Raw genomic sequence first — 27767 nt, 5'->3', positions numbered from 1 at the left:
CTCCTGCTGTTAACCAGCCCTGAGTCAATGCAGCAGGACCTGGGGATGGTGTCTGTGGGTGGGAGGGAGCCAGGAGGGAAAATGCATGAGTCCTGCAGTCACACGGAGGACGTCAGAATAAAAGTAAAAAGATTAAGTGGGGAGGAATGTGGTTGTCTTCCCCGCCCCCTCCCCCAGTCGTTGCAGCTTGTCTGCAGAAGCATGCCCAGGTCGATGTATTATCCAGAAAGCCTGATGCACCATAACCAGCCGCTTCTCATAGCTCACATAGTGGCCATTCAGCTAATGTCAGACTGTGGGCTCCTGCTTAATCCCTGTAGTCTCTGGGTGGGAATCTTTTAGCTCATAATGAGAACATCATCTGCTCAATAACTTCTCCACCTCCTACTGGGGTTCACCTCAATGCCTATTTTTAACTCATAACTCATCTCCCCTTTGCAATCATTTTGATTTAATGAACTCATCAGCTGGCTTGTTGGGCAGTCGTGGTCTTATTTGGCTGGATGTTTCGTTACACTACACCATTCTGCTTTGAGTTACTGCTGTGCGAACCCCTTTGGGGAGTGCATGGGTGTAACTGAGACAGGCTTTGGCTCCAGAGCTTCAGCCTTATGCATGCAGGCTGATTCGGAGAGTGAAAATTCATAGATTGCAAGGCCAGAAGGGACCACTGTAATCATCTAGTCTGACCCCCTGTGTAACTCAGGCCAGAGAACTGCCCCAAAGTAATCCCTAGAGCAGAGCATTTAGAAAAACCTCCAATTTGATGTAAAAATTGTCAGTGATGGAGACTCCACCGCGACCCTTGGTAAATTTTTCCAGGGGCTATTTACTGTCACCATTTAAAATATATGCCTTATATCCAGTCTGATATCTTCAACCCAAGCCCTGTTTCTCAGATTGCCCTGCCATTCATGGCCCCTGGGTGCCAGGAATGGGATTCTTCTTCACAGGGTTTTTCAAGTACTCTTCAGAGTGATCTGGCAGCACATAGGGCTTGATCCTGCACCTTCAAAACCCAGAACTGAAGGCTCTAGCACCTTGCAGGGTTGGACCCTTAGGGGACTGGATCTTAAGCAGCCTCCATATCAGCTGGATGCTAATAGGCAGAGATTTTATTTCTTTCTGTCTGAGGTATTCCTAGGGGGGGTCTATCATCCTGAGATCTAACCTGGCACCAAAATACCAGTCATGGGTGCACTACAAATGCTTAGCTAGATAGAGTGAACCTTATCAGCTGCAGACCCAAGTGTGCTGAAGGGATGCCCTTGTGACTGGCTGTTGGGAATCAGGTTCGCTGCTGTAAATGCCGTTCAGGTAGCGAGTGTCATCAAGCCATTAGTTCCTTTGGAGCAGGGAGAGAAGAGTCTGAGGTAGGTTTGTATGCTCCCCTGAGATAGATTCTAATCCTGCTCCCAATAGCTCTGGTGGGAAGAGGTTCAAGTCTTATGTACAACTCTCCTTCCACCCCCAAAGCAATGAGGTGAATAGTTCAAACGGTGCCTAGTTGACATACCAGATCCTGATCTCATAGCCCGCTGCCTCCCCCGCTCCTGTCAACAGTTTCAAAGTGCACACCTTTGATAGAGTCCTGCTGAAAAGTAGAGCACCCCAAGCACCTTTGAAAAGAGGATGCCTTTCCGCCGAGGAAGAAGCTGCTGTAATTATGCCAGTCCGTGTGATGAATTTTAATGCTAGCTAGCAGCTCACCTGGTTTTGGTGGCTGCTGGCTGTTTCGGAATGTCTCTGGGTGAAATGAAGGTGAGGAATGTGCCATTGCATATTCGCAGGATGGGGATTTGTGAGAGAGAGAAGGGGATCTTGCGGAGAGCCGTATAATCCTGCATAAGGACTTTAGCAGCTTTTAAGAACCAAACTGCTTTGAGAACAATGGACTGTGTGGTCATTTCACCCAAGGAGTGCCATGTCAGTTGACTGCTTAGCCATCTGTCCCCATGGCTTTTTCTAACACGCTGCCCATTGTTCCATGATTAAGTTTTCCCATAAAGTAGCTGCGGCAGGGAGGGAAGCAGAGTCAAAGTTACAGTTGTTTACCATAGAATCGTAAATGGAGAATGCCTGTTTAAATCATCCAGTCCGTTCCCCTCCAGTAGGAGGAAATACCCTCATGATAGAGGAGAGGAATTAAACAACTGCGGTGACGGGTTATAGCCCAATGATTAAGAATAGTATGGACTATGGAGTAAAGCACTGGACTGGGAGTCAGAAGACTGGGGCACTATTCCCAGCTCTACCTGTGACCTGGGCAGTCATGTTGCTGCTCTGTGCCTCAGTTTCCCCTCCTGTCTGTTGTCTCTTTAGGTTGTAAACTCGTTGCAGTGGGACTCTATCTCCCTCTTTGTGTTTGCAGTGCCCCATGCCATAATAATACCTAGCTCTTACATAGCACTTTTTATCCATAGGTCATAAATTGGGCTATCTTTAGAGTTAGAAAGTGTTTCCCAATAACTAACCTAAATCTCCTCCGCTGCAGATTAAGCCCATTACTTCTTGTCCTACCTTCAGTGGCCGTGGAGAACAACTGTTCACCATCTCTTTGTAACAGCCCGTAACATATTTGAGGAGTGTTATCAGGTTCCCCCCTCAGTCTTCTTTACTCAAGACTAAACATGCCCAGGGTTTTTTTAACCTTTCCTCATAGGTCAGACTCAAGACATACCCCTGCTGGACCCCATTATATACATCTTCCTGGTTTGAGATAACTACTCTTTCAGTACGATCTTTCAACCAGTTTTGCACCCACTTTATGGTCATTTCAGCCACACCACATTGCTCTAGTTTGCTTATGAGAATGTCGTGTTGCGACTGTGTCAAAATCAGAATCTACCACTTCTCCCATTGCCACTAGGTCAGTAACCCTGTCAAAGAAGGAAATTCGGTTGGTTTGGCCCTATTTGTTCTTGACAAATCCATGGATCTTCACTCTCATTTCTGAGCTCTAACTACCAGAAACACATCCCTCCCAGGGCTGACAACAGAACCCAGGAATCCTGGCTCCTAATCTGTGTTAACTACTGAACCACACTGTCTCCCACACTAAGGTATAAGATCCAGGAATCCTGACTCCCGTTCTCTGCTGTAACGCCCAGACTTCACATCCTCTCCAGAATTGGGAACAAAACCTGGAAGTCCTCACGCCTGCATCTAATCTTCACTTTCCCTCTCTCTCACTGTAAACAAACAGCTGTGTCTGCCTAGAGCAGGTGACCTGGAGAGACGTTGGCTCTTGCTACAATGAGTCCGAGCTTGGAAAGACATCAAGGATGCCAACTGGTTTATTTGCCTGGAAGGGATCGGGATAAGCAAAGGCTGCATTTACAGCCAGTTGTTTTAAAGATGAAATTCTGGGTCCCAGACAGAGAAAGAGAGAGAGTTCTGATTTGTTTTTGTTATTCTAGCAGGACCCAGAGACCTCAGTCAGGATTGGGGCCGCATTATGCTGGGCACTATACCAAAAATCTCTGTCCCAAGGAACTTACTTATTATGAGAATTCTTCATACTGGAAGAATTAGCGTTTGGCAGGAGAGATCTGAGCAGATGCATTGGAACCCCTGCCACTCTACTCTGTGCCCCCATAAGCATCCAGGAGGAGTGGAGAGAAAGGGGAAATGGACCACATTCCATCCCAGCAGCCAGCCGTGCAGGGGAGGAGTGGAAAGTGCTATAGGGCCAACTGATGATTATTTCTATTTCTCTGTTGTGTCACTTCCTTCAGAATTGTTTCATCATTAGCCCTTATTGTGTCATTTTTTTTTATTATTTTCTCTTTCTTTCTTTCTTAGTTGTTTGTTATTACGATGCAGCCAGCTTGGCATGAGCTGCTGAGTGTGGTGCACAGTTAATAATCAATCTAGCAACCCCCCAAGACCTTACATCCTTGGTTTTGCAAAAAGGCCTTGATCCTGGAAGTCCTAGCACCAGGCTCAGCAGGGGGTGCAGGGTGGTGGTTGTGCTCTCGGACATGCATGAGCAGAGGCTATGTAAGGCTGTATGCTGTGTGTAGCACAGTGCATTGAGCATGCCCACCCTGGCATGCCCACTTTCTTACTTGGCAGAGTTGAGGTTTAAAAAGGGGGAGTAGACCTGGGTGTGTCTCAGGAGACATGGGCTCAAGTGGGACCCATATCCTGCTTAGTGGGCACTAAGCTCCATGCTCCTGTCTCAGGCCTCCCTCCTGCTCCTGTGGCAGCATCTCATTAATGCAAGATCCAGGTCCTCCACACTCCCCTGGCCCGTTCAGCACAGTGCATGGAGTATTCCCTGCCTACATGGTACAGGATCAAGCACGCAGGGTAGGGGGTTGAGTCTTCTACCTCCAGACCTCAGGCACCTGTAGGCCGAGATTTCCTGAAGGCTTTCATGCTGGGTCAGCAATAAACACAGCCAACAGAAATATGCAGACGGGGTAAGTGGCTGCAAATTGGGACTGTCCAAAGTGATTTTTAAATTGCTTGGCACGTAGCTAATAGAGAGGATGATATTTCCATCTAGCATTTAGCCATCTTAATTATGAAACAGTGCAGATTAACACAGCTGCACAGCACTCCGAGGACAAAGTGTAGCCAGTGAGGGAAGTGACACATGCTTGTTACTTGGGAGCAACTTTCAGCTCTGTTGCCTCTGAGTGACTGGGAGGAGGAGATGAGTTTATTGTTCACTTCATTCTCAGGCACAGTTGCCCAGTGCACCAGACTGTCACTCTGGGAGCCGTGGTTCAAAGCAGATTCAGGATCTCTCGTGTAATGATTTCGGTGGTCTCAGCTGCACACTTGGCAGACGTGACTGAAATGCTACTCGCTCACACAGCGGCATTGTCAACCCCGAAACTCACTAGTCTGGCCCTCAAAAATCAGGAACATGCCTTAAAAATAATATAGTTTGGGTTCTTTTGATTTCCCTTCTGCATTTTGAGCCTTTAGGGTTCCTATGTTCAAGCTTTTCCCCACAATCACGAGGGCTGGAAACTTATTTTTGTTTTAGATGAAAGCTGAGATGCACATGGGATAACATGACTCCAGGAGCTGGGATTTAAGAAAAAGACCAAATATTGCAAGACTCATATTAAATTACAAGAGTTGACAACACTGTTTGGCCTCAGGAACAGTCGGGAACTGGAATAGCAGCCCTGGCTTGAGGTACTTGGGTAGAGCTGGGTATGTGAATATGCTGGGGGCAGAACTAGAGGAAGAAAAGATGGTCAGGATTGGAATGAATTGGCAGAGCTGTGGGGGTGGTCTAGGATTCAAAAAGCAGGCTGCTGCCAGGCAGAGGTGAGGTGAGGACCCCAGGTTTGGAAGAGTAGGAATGCTGCAGATCTAGACTGAAGTATGTGGGCAGAAATGAGGTGGTGGAGAGGCCTGGAATAGTAAGGGGGTGATGGGGATGGTGATATAGGTCTGGATTCAGGTGCATTGGGGTTCCGGGCTGGATTAACAAGGATTGCTGTATGCTAGGATGGAGTTCCAGGGATGAACTAATAGGAGTGCTGCAGGTCAGGCTCCAGGTGCACTGGCCGAGCGCTGGGGTGGAGCGGGGCGGGGCAGCACAGGGCTGGAGTGGCAGAATGAATGTGCATTAGGTTCAATATGAGCCATTTGCACTCTGCATAGCTCTATGCAGAGTGGTCCTTGTCTTATAGCAAGCAACAAAATTCACATAATCCACAATTTCACAACAAGAAATAAAAAAGGTCATTACAACAGATCCTTGCACTCACACCAGTAATGGCTTGGCAGAGCCCCAAAGAGGAAAAACTAGTTCCCTGGCCCCAATCCTCAGTGTTTTGTTTATTTTCATGGCCCGGATCTCTTTGCTGATGGATGCGGATACAGCTTTACTTGCTCAAATGGGAGCTTATGGTTTCAGATGTCAGCCTCCTGTTCCAAGCTAATACCATTCAATAACACAGCGGCCTCCTGGCAACCTGATTTGTATAGTCAGAAGAAAGGGATTTAGGATAGCAGGACAGTGGGATTTCGGCAGCCCTGGCCCATGATTGTTCCTTTGGTGCCTGAACTGAATTTCTCTCTATGTATTGTACTGAATCTCTGAGGAATGAAATATGACCTGGACCCTTCGGTTGCCTGATGAGGCAATGGAAACAATAAAAACAGGAGACTTTTGTTTGTTTGTTTTGCAGTCTGCATTTGGCTTTTTCTGTGTACATACTTTGAGCTGCAGCAACAATGAAAGCTCTAGGAACACGTGCTCACATACATACACACATATATATACGCCGAGTCATACGTGAATAGACCTGGACACAGTTACGCACAGACACAAACACACACCGATGCACACAGAGTTGCACACACAAATTAAAAAACACACAAAGGGACACACACTCACACTGAGGCCGTGGCTACACTAGCGCTTTACAGCGCTGCAAGTTTCGCACTTAGGGGTGTGAAAAAAACACCCCCCTGAGCGCTGCAAGATACAGCGCTGTAAAGCCTCAGTGTAAACAGCGCTGCAGCACTGGGAGCACGGCTCCCCGCGCTGCAATCTACACCCGTAGAGGATGTGGAGTACGTGCAGCGCTGGGAGAGCTCTCTCCCAGCACTGGCGCTGCGACTGCTTTGAAATTTCAAGTGTAGCCATACCCTCAGAGATGTAGACACAACCTCACAGACACACACAGGTCTTGACACTCCTCCACTGTCTTACAAATACACATACAGATACTCGCATGATACTCACTAGCCCATGTTCACAAACTCACTCACCCGTCTGCACATACTCGTTCAGACACAGACATGCTCTTAGAAGCACACAGACCTGTATACGTACACACTTGCCTTCAAACCAGTGTAGTGTGTAAATTCAGTCCCTCCTGAAGGCTCCTTTGCAGAGCCCGAGCAGTGTAAAAAGGAACTTACTGGACATGGGAATCCATTCTGGCCCTCTGTGTTATGTGTTTTGCTTCGCTTTGCTTCTGGCCTTTTTTATGGTCTAGGATTGCCCTTTGCTGCAGCACCCAGCCTCACTGACCCCTGTTTGCTTGCCACAAGAGTTTCATACCAGGGTGGTTCAGACTGACATATCAGAACTTGAAAACAAAGCGGGGCTCATGTCAGCTGATAAGGCTGCATAAATGAACACAAAAAAGGCAGATGAATAATTAAAGGCACACAAAACAAAAACAAGATTAAAGGTGATATTGTGGTGGAGAGGCCTTCTTAGGGCAATGGGAACAATAAGTGTGTTCTAGGAAGAAAAGAGCTCTGTAATATTAACTCTCTCACCTTTATTATTTGTCCATAGCCTTGGGAAAAAATAAAGCCTCCTGTTTGAAATTAATCCAGGGTCTTTTGTTTAGTGACCCCTTTTGTGCTAGGTGGCAGTTTGTGTACAGGCAGGAAATTGGATGCTCCTTCTTGGTGTGATGCATGGTGCAATCTGATGAGCTGTTCAGGTGGATGGAATCTGAATGAAAACTGCAGTCAAGACACATGAGGGTCCAGCAGTAGTGAAAGGGTTAATAAACTCATATGCATGAACACGTATCTTTACATATACATCCTCATGCCCCCCCTGTACATTTAAGCATATTTACATATTCATTGATACACCCCCCCCACACAAATACTCACATGCACTTACACATTCGTGCACTTAAAATACTTACACAAATATGCATATACGCACGTGCACTTCCACAGTACAAACCCACAATTTGCAGAGCGGTCAGAACGATCTCAGTACCAACTCCCTGTCACCACTCTGCCAGCCTGGGCTCCTGAATTTGGAGTTCTTCTTTCTTCCTTTGCTCTGTCCTCATTACTGACACATGCTTCTCCAAACAGGCATCTGCATGCTGGAGTGTAAAGAAAACTCTCCAGAACTTTTGGTCTTCTGAGGGTGCTATTAGTAGGGGTAGGGTAGGCTGAGGGGGAAGAACACCAGAGCTCTTTGGGGCAAGGACTGTCTTTTTGCTCTGTGTTCATACAGCACAATGGGGTCCTGCTCCATGACTGGAGCGCCTTAAGTGTTACTGCAAAACAAATATTAATAAAGGGTGAATATCCGTATTGAAACGGGGGCACATGGAGATGGAGGGTCAAGGTCTGACTACAGAGCTTGATTCTTTCCTACAGCTCTTTTGGAGTCAGCATTTATGTCTCTGCAGAGTGAGTATAAAATATACCCCAGATCCACACGGGAGCATTTGACACCACTCTGCACAAGGATAAATGCCTGCACAAGGTGCCCTGCAGGGGAGAGCTGGGCTCAGGGGTGCTAAGAACTGCATGGCGTGCAGGAATGCTGCCCTTTTATCCTTTGACACCCTGGTTCACCCTTAGAGAGGGAGGGAGGAGAAAGGAGGACAGAACAAGAAAACCTTTAGTATCCACGGAAAAGTACCGGGTGACCTGCGAAAAGGCGATTTCTCCATCACATCAGAGTCCATGACAGACACGGCCATAAATTATCTTCCCCTGTATCTAGCCTGTCTTAAGTGTTAGTCAGAAAGGTGCTTCTTTGCTCTAAAGCCATGTGACATCTAGTCGTGCATTTCAGCAGTGTAGATTTCTAACTGTAATTAAGCTGATGGCTGTGGCCTGAGAGAATGCACCGGCTGGTGTCTGGGAGCCAGGAAGATTACTGTAGAGGATGCCTGCCTTGTTGGGTTTCTGCCAAAGAGCAGTCCCTTTGTTTGGGCTATAAATCAGTCCAAAGCCAGTAGCCACTCAGACTGCAGGAGTCACATGCAGGGAAGAGCCTCTAGTATGATTAAAATGTTTTGCGCTCCCAGACTGCTGAAAATCAATAGTAAAACCATACATTGCAGGCTAAAAAATCCCCACTTCCTATGGCTAAGAAGCCCCCCAACAATTCTGCTTCTTAAAATAACCCAAACAACTCCGTTTCCTGGAATGAAAACCCCCTAATCAAATTTGCTAGGGAGAGTTAAGACAATGAAACCACTTTCCCAGCTTGTAGAAGATTATAGGTAGCACCTTATAGACATTTGGATGAAATTCATTTCTGTGCAGAGAGCCATTTAATTCCCACTTGAGCTCTGATATGAGGTCTTAAGCGGTATGTCGGCCTTTTGCTTTGCTCTCTGCACATGGTCAAATTTCACGCATTCATTCATTGATCATTACAATAGGACAGTATTATTATCCCTGTTTTTCCCGACAGGGCAAAGAGACACACAGGACCAACTTGTGCAGTATACTGATACAATTTAGAGCAAAATTGAACTCATAGAGGTTATTGTCTCTGTAGCATTCCCACACTCTGTGTCTTGTAATGCTCCTAGTATTGTCTGATGGAAATGGTTCAAGCAGTCACTCAGGTATTTCTGAGTAACAGGGAGTTTCCACCTCTGCCAGTTTGTTCTGAATATTTTGTTTTGATTTTCAGTGGCACGTTCTGTGGTTAGGGAAAGTTTGGTGTATTCAAATGCGGTTAAAATCATGTGACTCTGTAAAAACTGTCTTGTCTTACTCAACATATCTGCTTCTTAGTCTCTCTGACTCAGATCCGCTTTCTCTGCTGACACAAACAAGCTGTTTATTAATATTAGTCTTGAAGTTGCCTGTGCAGTTGCAGGTGAACAAGATGCATTCTGTTCTGGCTCATATATCATGGATAAAATTGGCAGCAAGTCTTCACTACGAAGAGAGGCAGCGGATAAGGGATGGAACCAGGACTCAGAATAGTTGGATTCTATTCCCAGCTGTGCCAGTGACATGCTGTGTGCCCACGGGTCAGTCATGTCCACTCTTGGTGCCTCTGTTTCTCCTCTCACTCTTAATCTGCTGTGTCTATTTAGATAGAAATTCTTTAGGTCAGAGGCTGCCTCTCAGCCTTGTATGCATTGGTGCAGCACATAGCATAATGTGGTACTGATCTCAGTTAGGGCTTTCAGGCACTACTGGAATACAAATAAGAATAATACCAGGGATAATATAAGAGGCAGAAAGACCCTGGCTGGAATTTCAGATCCTGGGTGCAGTCTGTGGTACTGGATGCTCTAAATTACAGTGGGGACTGTGAGTCCACAGCTGGCCCAGAATTGGGGTATGTAAAGATGACTTTGTAGAGACCACCTTTTTGTTCTGTGTTTGTACAGTGCCTAGCACCAGGAGGTCCTAATACATGACTGAGGACCTTACACACTACAGTAATACAAATAAAAATAATATTTAATAGTGACCTTTGCCCCACGCTCCCCACAGCTGCGCTGAGCATGCCTGCTGCAGCTGAGGATCTAACTCTCGTTAATTTCAGACCAAAGAGAAGGCTTTTTCTTTTAGTACAGAAAGGGCATGAAAATGGGGTGAGTGTGGTGTGTACTCAGAAACATTACACTAGACGGAATGTGGGCTGCAGCTGTGACCATACTGCTGGTCTTCTTATGGACTCATTCCAGTGTTCTATGCTGACCTCGTACCATGTACATTTATGGGATTCCTTAAAATAGTGGCTAGTATTTATTATTATTTCTCGATGGTGCCGAACCAGTTTCTTGGTGGAAACTAAAGGCAGTGGATAATGCCTTTGTCTCCAGGCTGCTTGACAAACACTAGTTTATGGCATTGCTTTAGCAGGTGACCCATCTCTAACTGCTGCGACCGAGGTGACTACCAATTTATGCACGTGCCTTTGGTTCTAGTCTTACCTTGCTTTCTCCCCATGCCCTGGTTTATTCATATAGGCCCTGATCCAGAAAAGCACCTAAGCACATGTTTAACTTTTAGCACATGTTGTTCCATTGAAGTAAGTCCCTTCACCTGTCAGTTCTTCTGGTTCTCCCTGTGCAAAATGGGGGTAGTAATACTTATCTGCCTGCCAGGGGCAACTGTACTGCTCATGGGCTTAAAGTGAAGCATGTGCTTAAGGGCCAGATTTTTAAAGGTATTCAGGTGCCTAAAGATGCAGATAGGCACCTAAAGGGATTTTCCAAAGCTCCAGGCACCCAACTCCCATTGGTTCCCATTGATTCCAGTGGGAGTTAGGCACCTATGTACCCACAAGGCTCTTATCTGCATCTTTAGGAGCCTACATACCTCTAAAATCTGGCCCTAAGTGCTTTGTTTGATCGGGCCCTGTTGCATATTGTGTAAATCTGCGAACAATCTGGGGCAAAGAGGCCGTTGTGTTACTTGTTTGTATGGTGCCCAGTACAATGGGGATTCGGTCCCTGACTGGGGTCCATAGGTGTTATTGCGATAATAATAATAATTAGTTTTCCCCATACCTCCATGGCAGGTAAGTCAATATTGTTGTTCCCATTTTGCACATGGGGAAACTGAGACACCAAGGAGTGACATGACCTGCCACTTCCAAATTCATTCTGCTTCTGAGAAGCTTGTGCAACTCCCAGTGGCACCAACAAGATGAATCCTGCAAGCTGCCGTGTGCTGAGCTCTGATTTGCTTTCTGAATCAGGCCTGGCATGCGTCCACATGGGTAGTGATGGCTGACCCTGACCCTTTCTACCCCAGCTGTGTTGTTAAAACCACCAGATTGCAATACTGACATGCAGCATTAATAAGAATAAACTTTTCACCCGGGCGTTTCATATTGAATTTTGAGTTCATTGCATAACAGCTTAAGTATAAGAGCTGTATTAATCTTTTACATAATTGCTCAGCCTTAGCAAGTGTTCACTGAGCAGCCATTGACATTTTTCTTAATTAGGTCCCTGCAGCCCGTTGCCCGCTTACCAAATTTAATTTAAGGCACTTCTGTTTTAAAGATCTCTCTGCCTGTTTCCCTGCAGCCAGCCTCTTTTGACCCAGAATCCCCTCTACTGGTGACAAAATTGTTTGCACCAAGTTATTTTCTGAAATTCCGTAAATTCTACTAAGTCCTGGTCTGGCTGGAAAGAAACAGCTGTGAGCTGATATTCAGCTGTGTTCTCAAAGGAGCTAGATCCCTGTTACGCAAGTGGTAAATAAGCCCCATCCTAGCCCCTGAAGCCAGCAGGAGTGGGATGCGTGCTACCCAGGTGAACTGGTAGGGTGAAACTCTCGTGATTGGGACAAAGACCTGGGATTCAGGCCTCTTGGTTTCTATTTCTGACTCTCATGTGCCGTGTGATGTTAGTCAAGTCACTTACCCTCTCTGTGCCTCATTATGCCCCTCTGTAAAACTGGATAATAGTTATCTGCATCGGAGGCCAGGTTTATGACACTGATCTTTGTCTCCTAAGAACTGGATTGAGATCATAAAACAGCCTTCAGGTGGCAACAAGTTTTAATCAGTATTGACATGATCTACATTCAAAACCAGCAACCCGGAGCTGACAGGCTCATAATATAATTCATTATCTGACATTTGAGCCTCCAGTCCCTGGTAAATGAATATCTTAAAATTAGAGCAAACCTTTGTTTTCTGTTATGAATTCCTGAAATCAGAGATGAAAAGGACCTGAGAGCAGCTCAGAATGCTCCACCTACTCTACATTTTCTATTATTTTGTGTAGTCTAGAAAAACAGGCAAGTATTCAGAGTGGGATAATTATGGAATGAGATAGGGAACACTTGCTCTCTGGCTGGACGATTGCAAACAACTTCTGATGTACGGCTATTTCCCACTGCACTGAGAATTCCAGGGATTCTACATGCTTTTGCAAGACAACGTGGCATATGCGCTTTTATCTGCCAGTCAGGTAGTGAGAATCTTTATCTGCCACTTTACAATTCAATTCACTGGGTAACTGAGTCCACCTTCCCTTCTGTGAAGCTCTTTTCTCCTAGAATGCGAACACGTTTGGTATAGTTATGAGCATCTTGTGACTATTTCAGATTTCAAGCGATTGCATTAGACTTCCTTGCGTTTGATGTAGATTTGTCTGACTGGATGTGGGTGGCTTAAAACTTTAGTTGCTCTGACTGACAGTGGCTGCATGTTCTATTTTCTTTTTCTGCTTTGGGCCACTGTGGTAGCTTTATGATTTGGACAGATGTCTCACTGGGCACTAGGTTGAAACTGGACAACCTCTTTTCACTGGTGAGCCAAGCCAGGATCTTAAGTTTGCAGCAGTGGAGGGCTAGAGTGTTTTATCCTCTGCTCCATCCAGCGCTTGGCCAACTCTCCTCTGGGCTGATCAGCCAGCAGGGTGCCTCATTTGCACCCTCTTCCTTTTTATGGTCCCCATCGAGGGCCATACTTATAGCATTTAGCCTCCTAAACAGAGTTAGCCCAGACCGAGCCCCAGATGCTGACACATGTAGGATTAGCTGCAGAGGTTCAGTTCGTTGGTCTTTGAAATCAGACAGCAGCCCATCCTATGGTTTGAGAGGAAGGTGTAATCCCTGTTAATGCGCCTAATCCATTGTGCAGCTCTGCGCATGGGGAGAGCTTCCTCTGTGTCTTTGCAGCACATGTGCAGAGGGGGAGGAGAGAGGCTGGTTAGCAGCAGCACCACCTGCTCCTGTGCTGATGGGGGTGTTTTCTGTGCTGCAAAGTGGGCTGCATTCCCCAGAGCGTGGCATGTCCAGATGAGGCCAGCAGGTGTTGCTGCAGCCTATGGGAAGAACGTTGGAGCGCTGCTTCCAAAGACCGTGGGAGACGTGGATTTACCATCTGCACAGCCGAGCACTTTTCAAAGTGCTGGGTGATGGGAGCAGTGGCGCAGGCAGCATGGCTGGGGGAGGGTGGAGGCAGGCAGGCCATGGCGGCGGGCGCGCTCTGAGGAGGTTTATCATTATCTCAATAATCTCTCCTTGGTGACCTGCCAGGCCTTCCTGAGAGAGGCCGACAGAAAGGGATTATTACCCTGGTGAGTCGGCTGCTGAGGCCCGCACAGCGCAACCCCATTGGGCTGCGCATCTGGGAGGGAGGGATGGGAAGCATTGGTATTGGGCTCGCGAGTCCTAACCCTCCCTGGCCCTTGCTCAGACCAGATAGTTTGCAGCCATTGTCAGATTAACAGCGGCGCCGATGCAGATTGATGGCATCCTGTGTGGCCCCCGCCTCTGTGTGCAGTTGAAGGAATATTCCTTCCCCGTCCCTGCGCCCTCCTCAAGAGAGGCTGCAGGAACGGGGGACCCAAGCCAGATTTGTACATAGTGCTGCCAGAGAGCCGAGCACAAAGTCACCTGGGATTGCACTACCTACCTGATGCGACGAGATGGTTCATGACCAGGTGAGTGCCTTCATTTCTGACTATTCCACACACACACACCCCATCCCAGAATGCAGGATTCCTCCAACACAACTGGATGCTGTCTGTGCCTCCTTGTTTGGAAGTACGTTGTCTAACTAAGGTGCAAGAGGGTGCACGGAATGGCCTGCAATGGAGCAAGGAACCAGAGAGTGGGACCCTCAGAGAAAGAAGCTGTTTGTACAGGGCGTGCTGCGAGGGCTTTGCGAGGAGTTAGAAAACCTTTTGCGGCCAGGTTGCTGATTCAAATCCAGCCTTCAGTGGTTGTTTCTATCCAGTGGCTGTGTGGCAGAACTCACCACTGTTCCTAGCAGATGGGTATTCCCACATGTATGGGGTTCATTAAAATAGTGGCTAGTATTTATTATTATTTCTTGATGGTGCTGAACCAGTTTCTTGATGGAAACTAAAGGCAGTGGTTAATGCCTTTGTCTCCAGGCATGGCAGGAGTCTCATCACATGCACAGTGCAGAAGATGAATGGCTTGTTGAGGTCAGGAAAGACCTTATGTCTGGCTGCTGTTCCTGATGGAAAGCTGCACAGATCAGAGGCTAATGGTGGGTGAGACCACAGGCTGCAGGGGGCTGAGATGGAGTGGGCTGGTTGCATCTTCTACTTCAGAGGCACCAGGAAGGAGACAAGGCCTGCTGAGTTCTTTACATAGTTATTTGGGGAGAGAGAAGAGTGGGGACTTCTCATCCTCATAAAAAGGACCTATTACTCCTCATTCACTCTTTGCTTCCTGCCCCTGTGGATTCTTCTGCTTTACCATCCTTAAGACTCCACATCGCAGCCAGTCCCACCATGACTGGATGGGCCATCTTTCTAAGCCTGTTGCTACCTCTTAATTGCCTGGTGAGAGCTGCTGCTGAGCATTGTGGGAGCTTCTGCCAGCAGGTTCAAGTTCCCGTGTGGCTGTGCCTAAACTTCACTAGTTGTTCCTGTGAAATTTTGTCCTGCAGGGTGAGGAACTGGCCTCGATCAGCCGCTCACACGACATTTCTCCCATCATGGGCTGCATCTCGGTCAGATCAATCTATTCATTTACAGGGCTCTCAGCATCGTAGTAACGGTGGCCCAGATCGTTAAAAGTATTTAGGCACCTCACTCCTGTTTCGGGGCCCGAGCGCCTGTAGAATCTATGGGGTAGAAAATCAGCCTCTTCTAGGTTTGCATCCAGCCTGGAAACAAAGCCATAGTGGGAAGATCAGAGCTAGGCAGATTTGAGCCTTGAATGTCTAATATTGACAGGTGTGTTTTCAGCAGAGGGCTCAGGGAATTAGGCGTGTGAGATCCATTTAACAGTCATACGGGCCCAGGTGCTGCGCTGAAATATTACTCCCTATGTGTCTGATGAAGTGGGTATTCACCCACGAAAGCTTACGCTCCAATACATCTGTTAGTCTATAAGGTGCCACAGCACTCTCGTCTACACTGCACGATTATTTCGAATTAGCTTAAACCGATATTACAAAACAGATCTAATAAAATCGGTTTAGCGCGTCCACAGTGGGATCCCGAAATCGATTGTTTGCGTCCATGGTCCAAAGCTACCATCGATTTCAGGAGCGGTGCACTGTGGGTAGCTGTTCCTCAGCTATCCCATAGTTCCCACTTCCGTGTTGAGAGCACAGTGCCTGATGGGGCAGAAAACACTGCCCCGGGTGGTGCTGGGTACAGCCTCACCCCTCCCTTTGTGAAGGCAGCAGACAACCCTTTGGCGCCTTTTTCGCGGAGTGCATTGAGCAAACGCCATAGCACAGCAATCTTTCCCTTTTTTTTTTCACGTGGTGGTGGGGGGAAATAAACTGAGGAGCTGTTCCCTGAACCACGCCAGACACTGTGTTTGAACCTACAGACATTGGGAGCTCAGCCAAGAATGCAAATAATTTTCAGAGACTGCTGTGGACTGTGGGATAGCTGGAGTCCTCAGTACCCCCTCCCTCCCTTCATGAGCGTCCATTTGAGTCTCTGGCTTCCCGTTACGCTTGTCACACAGCGCTGTGTATCCTGGAGTTTTTTATTCAAACGCTTTGGCATTTCGTGTTCTGTAACGGAGCTGGATACAACAGATTTGTCTCCCCATACAGCGATCAGACCTAGTATCTCCCGTACGGTCTATGCTGGAGCTCTTTTTCGATTTCAAACTGCATCGCCAGCCGTGCTGATCAGAGCTCCACGCTGGGCAAGCAGGAAATGTAATTCAAAAGTTCGCGGGGCTTTTCCTGTTTACCTGCCCGCTGCATCCGAGTTCAGATTGCTGTCCAGAGCGGTCAGTGCTGCACTCTGGGATGCCGCCCGGAGGCCAATAACGTCGATTTCCGTCCACATGAACCCTAATCCGAGTTATCACTATCGAATTTAGCGCTACTCCTCTCGTTTGGGAGGAGTTCCGAAATCGATTTAAGGAGCCGTTTAACTCGATATTAATGACGACATCGTGTGAACGGATACAGCGTTAAATCGGTATATCGGCCATTAAACCGATTTAAAGTCGCAGTGTAGACCTGGCCTTAGTTGCTTTCTCTAAAAGAAGTTTCAGCAGCAATTGTTGGTCACTCCTATGGTCATTAGGTGGCATTGTTACTGCATTGCTCCCTGCATCAGGGCTGCTAGGGGGATGTGTGTCAGGCTTCCTAATTCAATTGTTTTAGCAGAATTTAAACTAGAGATTCAGATACTGTGGAAAAGTGTATATGTGTTTGTGAGAGTGAGTGAGAGCTGGGCTGTAAAGGGTGCAATTCTGGTTTACACCTAGAAGATTCCAGTCTGGATTGAAGGCCACAGCCAATGCGTGAGGACTCATTGTGGTTCCTCACCTACCTTACAAAAGCAGAGCAGTTTGAGCCAATTGGCATTCCCTGTGAATGGCTGGAATAGTGGCGGTGGGCTGTGGGGAGGAGGGTGCAGGTCAGAACTGAAATGTGATGGCAGACGTGAGGAGAGGTGGGACTGGAGTAGTAGAATTGTAGATCAGGACTGAGGGGCAGTGACAGAGCACAGAGGGGACCCAAGGCTGGAATAGCATGGTGTGCTATGGGTAAGGGTCAAGGTGCACTGGCAGAGCCATGTGGATGGGGAACCTAGGACTGGAATCTCAGGGAACATTGCAGGTCAGGATTGAAGCGCATTGGCAGAGCTGTCCCAGGGGTCCGTTACTGGAATAGCAGGGGTTGTTTCAGGTCAGGGCTGAGGTGCATCAGCAGAGCTGGGTGGAGAAAGGACTTGCACAGGTGGGTTTGCTTGTTGTCCAGAAAGAAGTGAGGACATTGACGCTGGCTTTGTAGAAGTCTGCTCCCCACAAGCCATCTTGGGAGGAGACAGAGTGACAAGAGAAAGAGAGCGAGGCAGAGAGGAAATGAGGGAGAGGAAATGCAGGGAGGAAAGAACCTAGAGACAACGAGGGTCATGTGGCTGTCTCTGCTGTTCTCTGAATGCCCCCTCACACTCTGTGACACCCCCCCCAGGAGCCCCCTGGCTGGGTGCTGGCTGAAGACAGAGCAGCCTCAGGAGGGCAACTGAAAGTGTCCCTCTGTCACTGTGGGGGCTAGAGAGAAGAGCCAGCATAAGAGACTCGTTGTGTACTTGGACTTTAAGCCCATTTTGTTAGCTGTGTGTATAGCACCCAGCACCAGGAGGCCTCAAGGTGAGATAATCACGAGAATACATAAATTGTTTTCCTGAGGCAGACTAGCCCGATGAACTGGGGTAGCTGGAGTTAGCTGTGCCGAAATATGAAATATATAATGTGAGGGCCTATAGAGCCATGGGGCAGAAGCTAATCTCAGTAGCAGCACCACTGAATTTTTTGTCAGAGCATTGAAATGCTTCAGTCAGGCTCCTGACATGGCTGCCCTTAGCTCTCTTGACAGGATAAAATTACAGTAACAAATGACAGCACCAGCTGTGGTCTCTTTTTCTCCCCCCCCCCCCCCCCCCCCAGCAGTGATACCTTCATGCTTTTCAGATACTTCAGTCATTAGACAGGTGGGGGCTAATACTTCAGATCGGCTTCTGAGCAGCCAGAGAGATCCATTTCTGAATGTATTGCAATGGATCAGCGTTATCCCTAGTTTAACTACGTGGACACCAATAGAATTATTCCATGGTCTTGGGGAATTTGACCTGATGAGTTTATACCAAGTTGTTTCAATACAGAAAGCCCAGAATACTTCAGAAACAGATACAGTGACTGTACACAAGGTTAGTTGGTCCAGCACTGAAATTTAATCACCTCTGGTGTGAGGTGGGGTGCTGTATTTTGGTTACAGTAAAGAGCAGTCAGGGGGATGAAATTGTGTTCTCTGTTTACACTAACTCACAAAAATAGGAGAGCTCCGTGGTATTCTTAATATTCTCCTCCTGACCCCAGCGTTCCCCATTATTACACACTCTTGGCCTGTTCATATAGTCCCAAATGTAACGAAGGGCAATGTCATAAGTAGATAGGTAAGGGTTAATTTTCTTTTACCTGTAAAGGGTGACAAAAGGGGGAACCAAACACCTGACCAGAGGACCAATCAGAGACCTGGATTTTTTTTTAAGAGTCTGGGAGGGAACTGGAAACTTGGGGTCTTTTTGTTTTCCTCGGCTGTGAGTAAACAAGCTTTTCTTCTAACTCCATCTTCTTTCAAATATTCTACTATTAAGTGTGAGTACAAAGGAACCAAAGTAATCGGCTGTGATGTGCTTTGATTTGTATTTACATGGGTGTTGATTTGCTGGACTGGTTTAATTGGGCTATCTTTTAAATCAGACTGTTTATTCCTATTTTCTTATAAGCCATATTCCTGTATTGAGTTTCTTAATGCAGTATTATTGTTCTGTATTTTCTTTCTTTTTATATAAAGTTTCTTTTTAAAACTTGTGGGAGTTTCTTTTCCTAGTGAGGCAGAGGGGAGAGGAATTTCTGTGCCAGGCTGGGGGGGGAGGGAAAAGCCCAAGCTCTGTGTCTTACTTTCCTATTGTCCCAGGGCGGGAAAAGGCTACGGGACAAAGGGAGGGGTGAATCTCTTGTGTGAGCTGACTAGGTTTGAATGCATAGCCTCGGGGAAGCTAGATTGCCTCTCTGGTTGTATTCAAAGGGAATAGGACAGCATCGCACCGGCTAACCCAGGAAAGGGGGGGAAGCTGGGGGATGAGATAGAGGAGACCCAGGGGCTCTGGGTCTTGGAGGGGTCCCCCAAGGAAAGGTTTGGGGAACCCGAGGGGGCCGAAACCCTGGAAAACTTCGGCTGGTGGCAGCGAGATAAGATCCAAGCTGGGTATAAGCTTGGGGAGGTTCACAGTAAGCACCCAGATTTTGTAAGCTAAAGTCCAGATTTGGGACAGACGTTTACCACAGGCAACCATTAGCTTCACAATCATCTTTTCTTCTTAATCAGTCTCCACACCCTCTCACCCAGCTGCTTTCTTTGTGCCGATCCCTGCGTAAATGGTATTTCCTGCCTGAGGATTCTGAGAGTTTGGGCAGTTTTAGGGGCCCTAAGGGTCATGGGTTCTCACATGAGTTCCATGTGGTTTCCTATGTGGCAGGTCTTGCATATGAAACCTTAAAAATCGAGCTCCTGTGTGTTGTCCACATTAAGGGCTCAGTGCCAATAAGTGCAGCAAAACAGAGAAGAATTGAGACTAGAGCCCAGGTGTCCCGATTCCCACTCCCTCTCTAATTTAAATGGAGTATCCAGATGCCCTATTTGTCACACATTTTCTGTAGCCTTCTGTTTCTTTCTTTTCTGCTTCTTTGGGATTCCTTAGCAGAGTTTGTTCAGGTGCACTGTCTGCTGAATTCTACCCAGTCCTTTGTCATTATGGCGCTGTATTTGCTCCTAGTTCATTGAGCCCAGAAATTCTGGAAAGACCAAAGTTATGACTCTGCTTTTAGGGCCTCATCGAAAGCCCACTGAACTCGATGGGAGAGTTTCGTTGGATCAGGCCCTTTAACACAAGGATTGTGTTCTGGAGAGACCTCCTTGAAAGAATTATTCCCCAGACATTGGGTCACAACCTTTGCTCCAGTTCCTAGCTGGTCTTATATGGAAACGGGGTATTATGGAAAGCTCCATCCTGGTCCCGGTAACATTGAGTACTGGCCATTTCTCATCCTTGAAAGGCCTGAGAGGTCGTCAGTGCAGATAGCTCAGCCATCTGCAGTGCAGCTTAGGGCGGAGAATTCAGAAAAGTTAGTCAAAGTTCATCATTTCTGACAAGACACGTTCTTGTTGGCTGTGACGGACTGGGCACAGCAGTGGCTCCTTCCTCAGCGCCAGCTGGCATCTGATGGAATTAGGTTTCAGGGGGCGGGGAGCTTTCCCCCTTTTAAGGATCAGGCTACGTAGAACTTGTCAGAATTAACAACTGTCCAGTGAAAGATTATGCTCCAGAGTTGGAGAGAGCCAGAGGGGTTTGCACGTCAGGCAGTGACTCCTCCTGAGTCAGACCAAACACCGAGCAAATTCAGGAGAGGAAGAATTTAAAGCCGAGAAGATGATGAAAGGAGACTTCATTTCCAGGAGGCAATTTTGTGTCTGAAGAGTGAGCAGAAATACCCCAGTGCTTAGAGCTGTAGGACAGGGGATGCCAGGAATCCCGGCACTCTTGGAGTATCCTTTGCCTATTGCTTGTAGCTTGGAATGAGATGGGAGCAGAGAGTAAGCCAGCTGGCTGAGATTGAAACATGTTCAATGTTGGATGGACCCGCTAGCGCAGAGGAGCCTCGTTAATTCACCCTAACCGTTGGCAAACCGAAAGTGGATTGTGTGTTTTATGAAGTAAGGTGGTCAGCTAGCAAGCGTGATTTAAATATATGTATATTTGCAGGATGTTGAATCTTATGATGTTGCATTGCTGATTGAGTCTGACAAATGTGGTTTAATTTTAAGGGCCAGATCCTCACTAGAGTTAATACACCACCTAAGGATCTGGCCCTCAATTATTTATAGTGTAACAATAAATGTTCTTTTGTTAGGGAATAGGGACCAGTTGTTTCCTGGTGTAATTCCTTAGAAGTCAGTGGAGTTACTCCGTGGTTGAATATGGGCCGTGAAGTCATAGAACCATGAGAACTCACTGCTGCGCTCCTAGCTGTTAAATGTTTACTCAGCAGTGGGAAGAGATCACCACTTTTGTAAAGAGAACAATCAGGCTGGTGGGTTAGCAAAGAACAAATGAGCAAGGTTTCATTGTAGTGAGATGCCTGGGTTTTGGGAGTAAACCATAGCAGCAACTGGATAGGTTGACACAGCTTGGGACACTAATAGCTGAACGGATTGAGATACCAACAAATCATGTCGTCAGAGCACATTTTAAAATTGTAAAGAAAATAGAAAGTCAGTCTCCCTCTTGGTCGCATCAGAGTTTGCTTGGTGATGATAGTGAAATCAGCACTGAGAGTCCACCTTGCTTGGACACATAGCTGTTCCCAGTGCAATTTTGTTTGACTTTTAAATACCATTTTTGCTAGGAGAAAGCATGGTTGTAGGTATAGGATCCAGGCCAATGTAGGAAGGAGCCTAATGTTAAGCTCTTATGCCTACATTTTGCACTAAATAAGCACCCTGTGTTTCAGCAGGACAAAGCATGCACAAATTGCACTGAAGTCAACAGGAGCTGAGGTGCTCAGCACCTTTTAATGATTAATAATAATAGCACTGTGGATCTCAAAGCACTTTACAAAGGTCAGTAGCATTGTCCCCACAGGTGGGGAAACTGAGGCGCAGAGAAAGGAAATGACTTATCCAAGGTCACCTAGCAGGCCAGTGGTTGAACTGGGAATAGAGCTCTGGTTTCCTGAGGCCCAGTCTTGTGCTCTATCTCCTAGGCAACACTGCCTCCTAAATCTGACCTAATTCACGTAAGTACTTATGGACTTGGCTTCTAACCATGGCTCAAGCTTCATGTGGGATTTTGGGCCAGCGTGCCTCAATTTTCCCATCTGTAAAATTGGGATAACTGTTTGTGAGGCTTAATTCCTTACCCAAGTAGGCAGTGCTCAAGGGAGGCAAAGGATAAGTCACCCCAGGACCTTCGGAAAATGTTAGTGGTTTAAAAGTCACAGAGAAAGGGGCCAAGAGTAAAACCATTCTTGAGAAAAGAAAACAGTATAAGATGATGTAATCTGGCCCCTGCCTCATGTCCCCACCCCCTTCACTGGAGAATGTAAATTGACTGCAGCAGCAGTGTTAGCCAGACCTGGGGAATTCCTACCACATGCCTTTCTTGTGATTTCATAACAGCTGCAGGGCTCAGGGATATTTCATGCTGAGGTTGGTAGAACAAGTCCACCCCAGCAATACCTCGCAGATATTTAATAATAATGAATAATACCAATATTGCAGGGAAATCAAAGCAAGCAGGGCAAGTGAATGCATTATAGATACAACGCCCTCAGCATGGATTGTTCTTTGGATGTGCTCTTTGAGTGCTTCCTCCATCCTGGGAAAGGAGAGATCAGTTCATCGTGTCTGCTTGTTTTATGATTCTTTTCTGAAGTTACGGGGCCTGTTCTCCCCTCAGTTCAAGAGTGCAGCATCCATTAATTTGAACGGAGTGTACAGAGACTGATCTAGCTGTTTATGAGCGGGAGCACAGTCTAGTGAGTAGAGCAGGAGATGGACAGGCCACACCACTAGGTTTTATTCTCTTTCGAAGGGAACGGTGATAGAGCAGGGGCTGGAAGACAGGATGCTGCGATTTTATTCCAGAGTCTGTCACCGGTTCCCTTGTGACCCTGGATAAGTCAGATAGGGATGCATATTGTCAAGAGTGGTTTATAATTTCTGGGTGCCCAACTTGAAACAACTTGGGCCTGGTTTTCAGAGGCATTGAGGGTCTGCCAATCCAGTGGAAGTCAATGGGAGCTGTAGGCCATTTCTTAAAATGAGGCCCAAGTTGTTTTAAGTAGGGCACCAAGAAAATTGAGACATCAGAAGCCACTTGTGACCTAGACTTTCTACACCTCCATTTCCCCATCTGTAAAGTGACAAGCTCCTCCTGGGGTATTGTGGAACTTAATTCATTCATGCTGCTAAGGTGCTTTTAGATCTTTGGATGAAAGGTGCTAGAAGATGTCAAAATTAATTCACAAGAAGAGGCTAGATACTGCTCATCGATATTCTCATTTAGTTAATCCTGAGGGGGTTGTCGCTACAGTACCAACGCACCATGTAGCAAAGAGACTTGGTGTTGGAAAGCTTCTTTTGACCTATGGCTGTTGTTTGCCGTTCCAGCTAATGCTACAAGAGACTATACAGATTCCTTTGAAAAGTGCAATCAATATAGATTTGCATTGTATGCCCACTGTACAGATAGCAGTATAAGCCAACTCATGTAGATGACGACTCTCCCAAAGCTGACTTGGCAAGATTTTTGGTGGTGGGCAACAGTACATTCAGAAACTCCCAGGGCCACATTGTTCTCTCCTCTACATATGTTGCAATTCAGTTCAGAGAGTGAGGTTTTGTGGCTGAGAGCAGAATTTGGCTCTCAGCACCCAAGGCAGAATGAACAAACAAGAGTATTCCTGTACAGCGACTAGGTTGCCATTAGACTCCTCACCCCCGTTACATTCACAGCCTGTGTCTGTCCAGTTTCGTCCTACTTCATGGTCCTGTCTACACTAGGAAAATGTCCTACAAATCCTCCTTTGTCGCTAACACCAGCTAGTCTCCGCTGCTGTTAGCAGCCCTGGGGCTAGCTGGGCTTTGGGCTGCCATGTCATTTAATACTGCTCAGAGCAGGACTAATTTCCATGATGCTTTAAACCCCACCAGCCCTAAGGCTGCCAGTGTTTTCTCTCACGGAGCTGACCAAATAGTAGCAGTGGGGGCAATTTTCCAGAAATTCCCCTAGTGCCAGCAAGTCCTTAAATAGCATCACCCTGAGATCCACCCAGGAAGTAGCAAATCCCACACTTAAGGGATCATCTTTGACTCATCTCTGCAAAAACGTAGACCCAGTTTACCACATCTGGCTGAGTCAAGTATAAGCCGTCCCCTCATACCCACTCTCTCCACAGAAAGAACTCCCTTGGCATTTGAACACTTATTTCTCAGTCAGTCAAATCCTAAGGCCTTTATTGGGGCAAACCTTCCCTCAGAGTCAATGGGAGTTTGCCCAAATGCAAAGGATGAAATCAACCCTGCTGAGATTTGAAGCTGTGAATCTTTTCCCATTCTTTTAAAAGGGGAATATTTTAATTCATTATTTAATTCATTACTTCATTATTACTAGTGTCCCTGGACACCAACCGAGATTGGGAGCCCATTGTGCCAGGGGCTGTACCTACATGTAGTATGAGACAGTCCCTGCTCTGAAGAGCTTGTAATTTAAATGGATATCATGTGGGAGAAGTGAAGCATTTATCTCCATTTTACATATGAGAAACTGAGGCACAGGATAAATTAAGTGACTTGCCCAAGGCCACACAGGGAGGCCGTGGCAAAGGAGGGAATTGACCGCCCATAGCTTGCTTTTTAGCCCATTTCCTTAGCCACAAGACTATCCTTCCTGTATGTCTGCGCAGCTCAATTAATCGCTCTTTGCAAAATACCATACAAGAGAGAACTCTTACTTTACTGCTGGTAGATATCTATTACTGCTAGCTCCATGTGGTGGAAGGGTTATCCCATAATATCCCTGGTAGCTGTACTGTTAAATATCACTAAATTTTTTTGTTTATTTCTTAAGCTGCGTCTCACGGGAAAAGGACAACCTGATCAAACCTTGACAGTGATATTTGTTCTCAGAACGCAGTTGGAAAAGCTAATGTGAGAGAGATGGAGCGTTCCCTCCAGCACCCAGTTTCCGGGTTCCCTGTGTTCTCACTGGCACCAGACTGTGCTAGTTGTTCTTGGCTGCTGATACAGAAGCTTCAGTTCCCCACAGAGCGGCCTCTGCACACATGGCTTTCTTTTACTGTAGATATATCTAGTCCCCCGCCACCCTCACCCTTCTAATTCTTAACTTCAGCTGTGACAGAGGGAGAAGAATTTGCCAGCACAAGGCTCACCGGCCAGACGCTTTGTAGAAGCCACTGGAGCATCCTCATGCCGGAAAGACACCCTTCCGACTCCTGTCCTGAGAAAAGGGTATTGCTATTATCCCTCTCCTCCTTCCTGCTTCTGTGCTTGGACGAGGAAAAGATTTTCAGGGACCAGCCTGGAACCTGTGCATGTTTAGTAGGCTGCTAAGGGGCTGAGTCTCAGGTCTGTAAGGAGCCCAGCTGCAGCATTTTAGGGCCCAAGCTGGGAGATGATTTGTAATGCTTGGAGCACTAGGGCTGACAGATCTATAGAGGGCGGGGTGACTGAAGAATAAGAGTGGCTCCACTTGCAGATCTCTGCATATATTGTTATTGTGGCCTCAGTGAACCCATATATTTAAGGACACAACTTTCTCACCTTTTTGTGGGGAGTATTTGGCTTTTACCCTGCTGCAGAGCTTTGCCATGTTTTGACTTTTTAAATGACGTGCATTGATTTGGAAGCTGCTCTAAACTCATTGAGTACCTCAGGTGTTTCCGCTAAGTCCTGCCACAGCATTTGGCAGCTTGGGGGAACGGTCTTCTGTCAGTGTGGCTGAGTGCTCTTGGAAGTGCTGGGTGTGTATGGCTTGTATTGCTAGATGACCCTTTGCTTATTGTGGATGCTTGGGGCCAAGGTTTCAACAGAGCTCAGGGTCAGATTTTCCAGAGCTCAGCGCCCAGTGTGCACCATGCTTCTAAAAATCCAGCCACTTCTTTAGGTGCCTAAACGAGATCTGAACTCTTTTGAAAAATCTGCCTCATATTAGCAGGGCCTGAAATACATATTATTTCATACATATTAGCTCTTGCAGTGGTTTATATCTGCTAGTAAGAGGCCAGCTAAAGATGAGGGGGAGCCTACCAGCAAGGCCCATGGCCAGCACCCTGGTGAAACAAATCCACTTTCCCCATCCTACCTGCTGGGATCCGCACCAAGGCGCTGTCCCTGTGGGGACAAGTTAAGAACCAGCTCGATAAGGTCTTTTGAGATGGCAGTGTGACACTGGTTAGAGCAGAGACTGACTACTCAGTTCTATTCCTAGCCCTGATGTTGGTGTGCTAGGTGATTTCTGTGCCACCTGGGGGTAGTAATTCTTACCCACATCGTAGGGAGATCATGAGGCTAAGTGAATGGATGTGTGAAAAGTGCAATCAGTCCCCTTGATGGCAGACATCGCAAAACATTGGCACTAGTGTGTCCTCTAAGTCCTGCTAATCTTGGAGAAAATGTTAAGAGGAAACATTTGTGCATGTTCCATCCTATCAGGACAGAAGGCCCAGTAACTCCTTTGTGCTGGGGATGTCAAAACAGGTGATCCCCTGTGACTAGACCTGCCCCAAACTTGAGACCATCCATGAACATATAAAGCTGCTTTCCAGGTTCCCTCAGATGCAGGCTAAGTGTGGGATGTGATCCTGAGCTCTGGGACTTTTATCAGTGTTGTTCAAACATCCTGAAGGAAGGCCTGTGCATCTCAGTCTTTCCTAAATTAACCCAGAAGAGCCTGGCAGGTGACATGGGATTTGCATGTGTTCCATGGGACTGGCTCGCAGACTAAGGAGGCTCTCAATAGCATCAGAATTAACAGCAGGGCCATGAACGGAGAATCTCAGCTTTGAGTCAGGTTTTAATCACCGTCCCGTAAAAGCAGGGATGAGTGCATCCCCTACTGGCTGTAGTGCATTTGCTCCAGTGAGTGAGAGCAGAATTTAATTCAGGGTTTCCCCAGAAAGCTTAACAAAGAAGGGGAAGTTCAGCATGGGGAAGGGAGGGGATTTTCAATGCATGTTTCAGGTGCTGGGGGATTTTTCCTGGCCTGCTGGGAATTGGATATGGTGGGGGGATTTAGGTAATATCTTCTTTTCTATCAGGAGTGGCAAACCCAAGAGTGGAATTAAAAATTAAAAAGTTTAAAGACTGTTAACCTGGGCTTTTGAATTATTGAGGTGCTGGAATCTCAGCAGAGGGTTTCCAGTCTGTGTCAAGCAGGTTAACAACTGCACTCTCTATTGCTCAAAAAGCTTCATACCCAGGGACATATGTATTTGGATACCTGTGAGTTTTGCTTTTCATGTGTGATATAGCCAAACATCACCAACTTTTGTCGTTTAAAAACCAGATCTGAATTTTGCATCTCTGTCCCTTCTCTTATTCTTATGATCTCTCCTGATTCATGTGATTTATTTTGTCAGCCTTTTCCCTGCTTTTAAGCCACACACCAGAAAAGGAGAGGATTGAATTGTCTTTTTAAAATGTGTCATGACAGAGCTGGAAAGCCCAGTGTAACTAGTTGGCAGAATTCCCCCCATGCTGGGGAAATCCCTGTGTGGCACAGAGCTGGCATAGCTAGCCCCTGCATCAGCCACCTCCTGGCCCCCGACTGCCCAGGCTGGGATATGGTTAGAGGAAAGGGCACGGCCAGAGTGACAGCTTCAGTCTAGAGGTCCCTAGCTAGAATGTTTTGTGTCACTGTCACTGGGTCTGAGATTCTTTACTCACATCAGTTCCTGGTGCCAGCATGGGTCATTTTCCTCACAGCAAGGTTTGGCCATGGAATGTCACCTAGTAGTTAGAGCAGTTGATGGTGTTTCAAGGC

General features: G+C 46.9%; 1 protein-coding gene across 2 annotated transcripts in view; it reads left to right on the top strand.

Moving 5' to 3' along the window:
• TMCC2 (transmembrane and coiled-coil domain family 2) overlaps window positions 1–27767 on the top strand; it is a 67648-nt gene that overhangs the window by 15948 nt on the left and 23933 nt on the right. The window lies entirely within an intron of this gene.

The sequence above is a fragment of the Chelonoidis abingdonii genome, chromosome 4 (genome assembly GCF_003597395.2).
Source record: "Chelonoidis abingdonii isolate Lonesome George chromosome 4, CheloAbing_2.0, whole genome shotgun sequence".
In the NCBI taxonomy this organism is placed as follows: Eukaryota; Metazoa; Chordata; order Testudines; family Testudinidae; genus Chelonoidis; species Chelonoidis abingdonii.
Note: the sequence above shows the minus strand (reverse complement) of the source record. Positions and strands in the feature narration are given on the sequence as shown.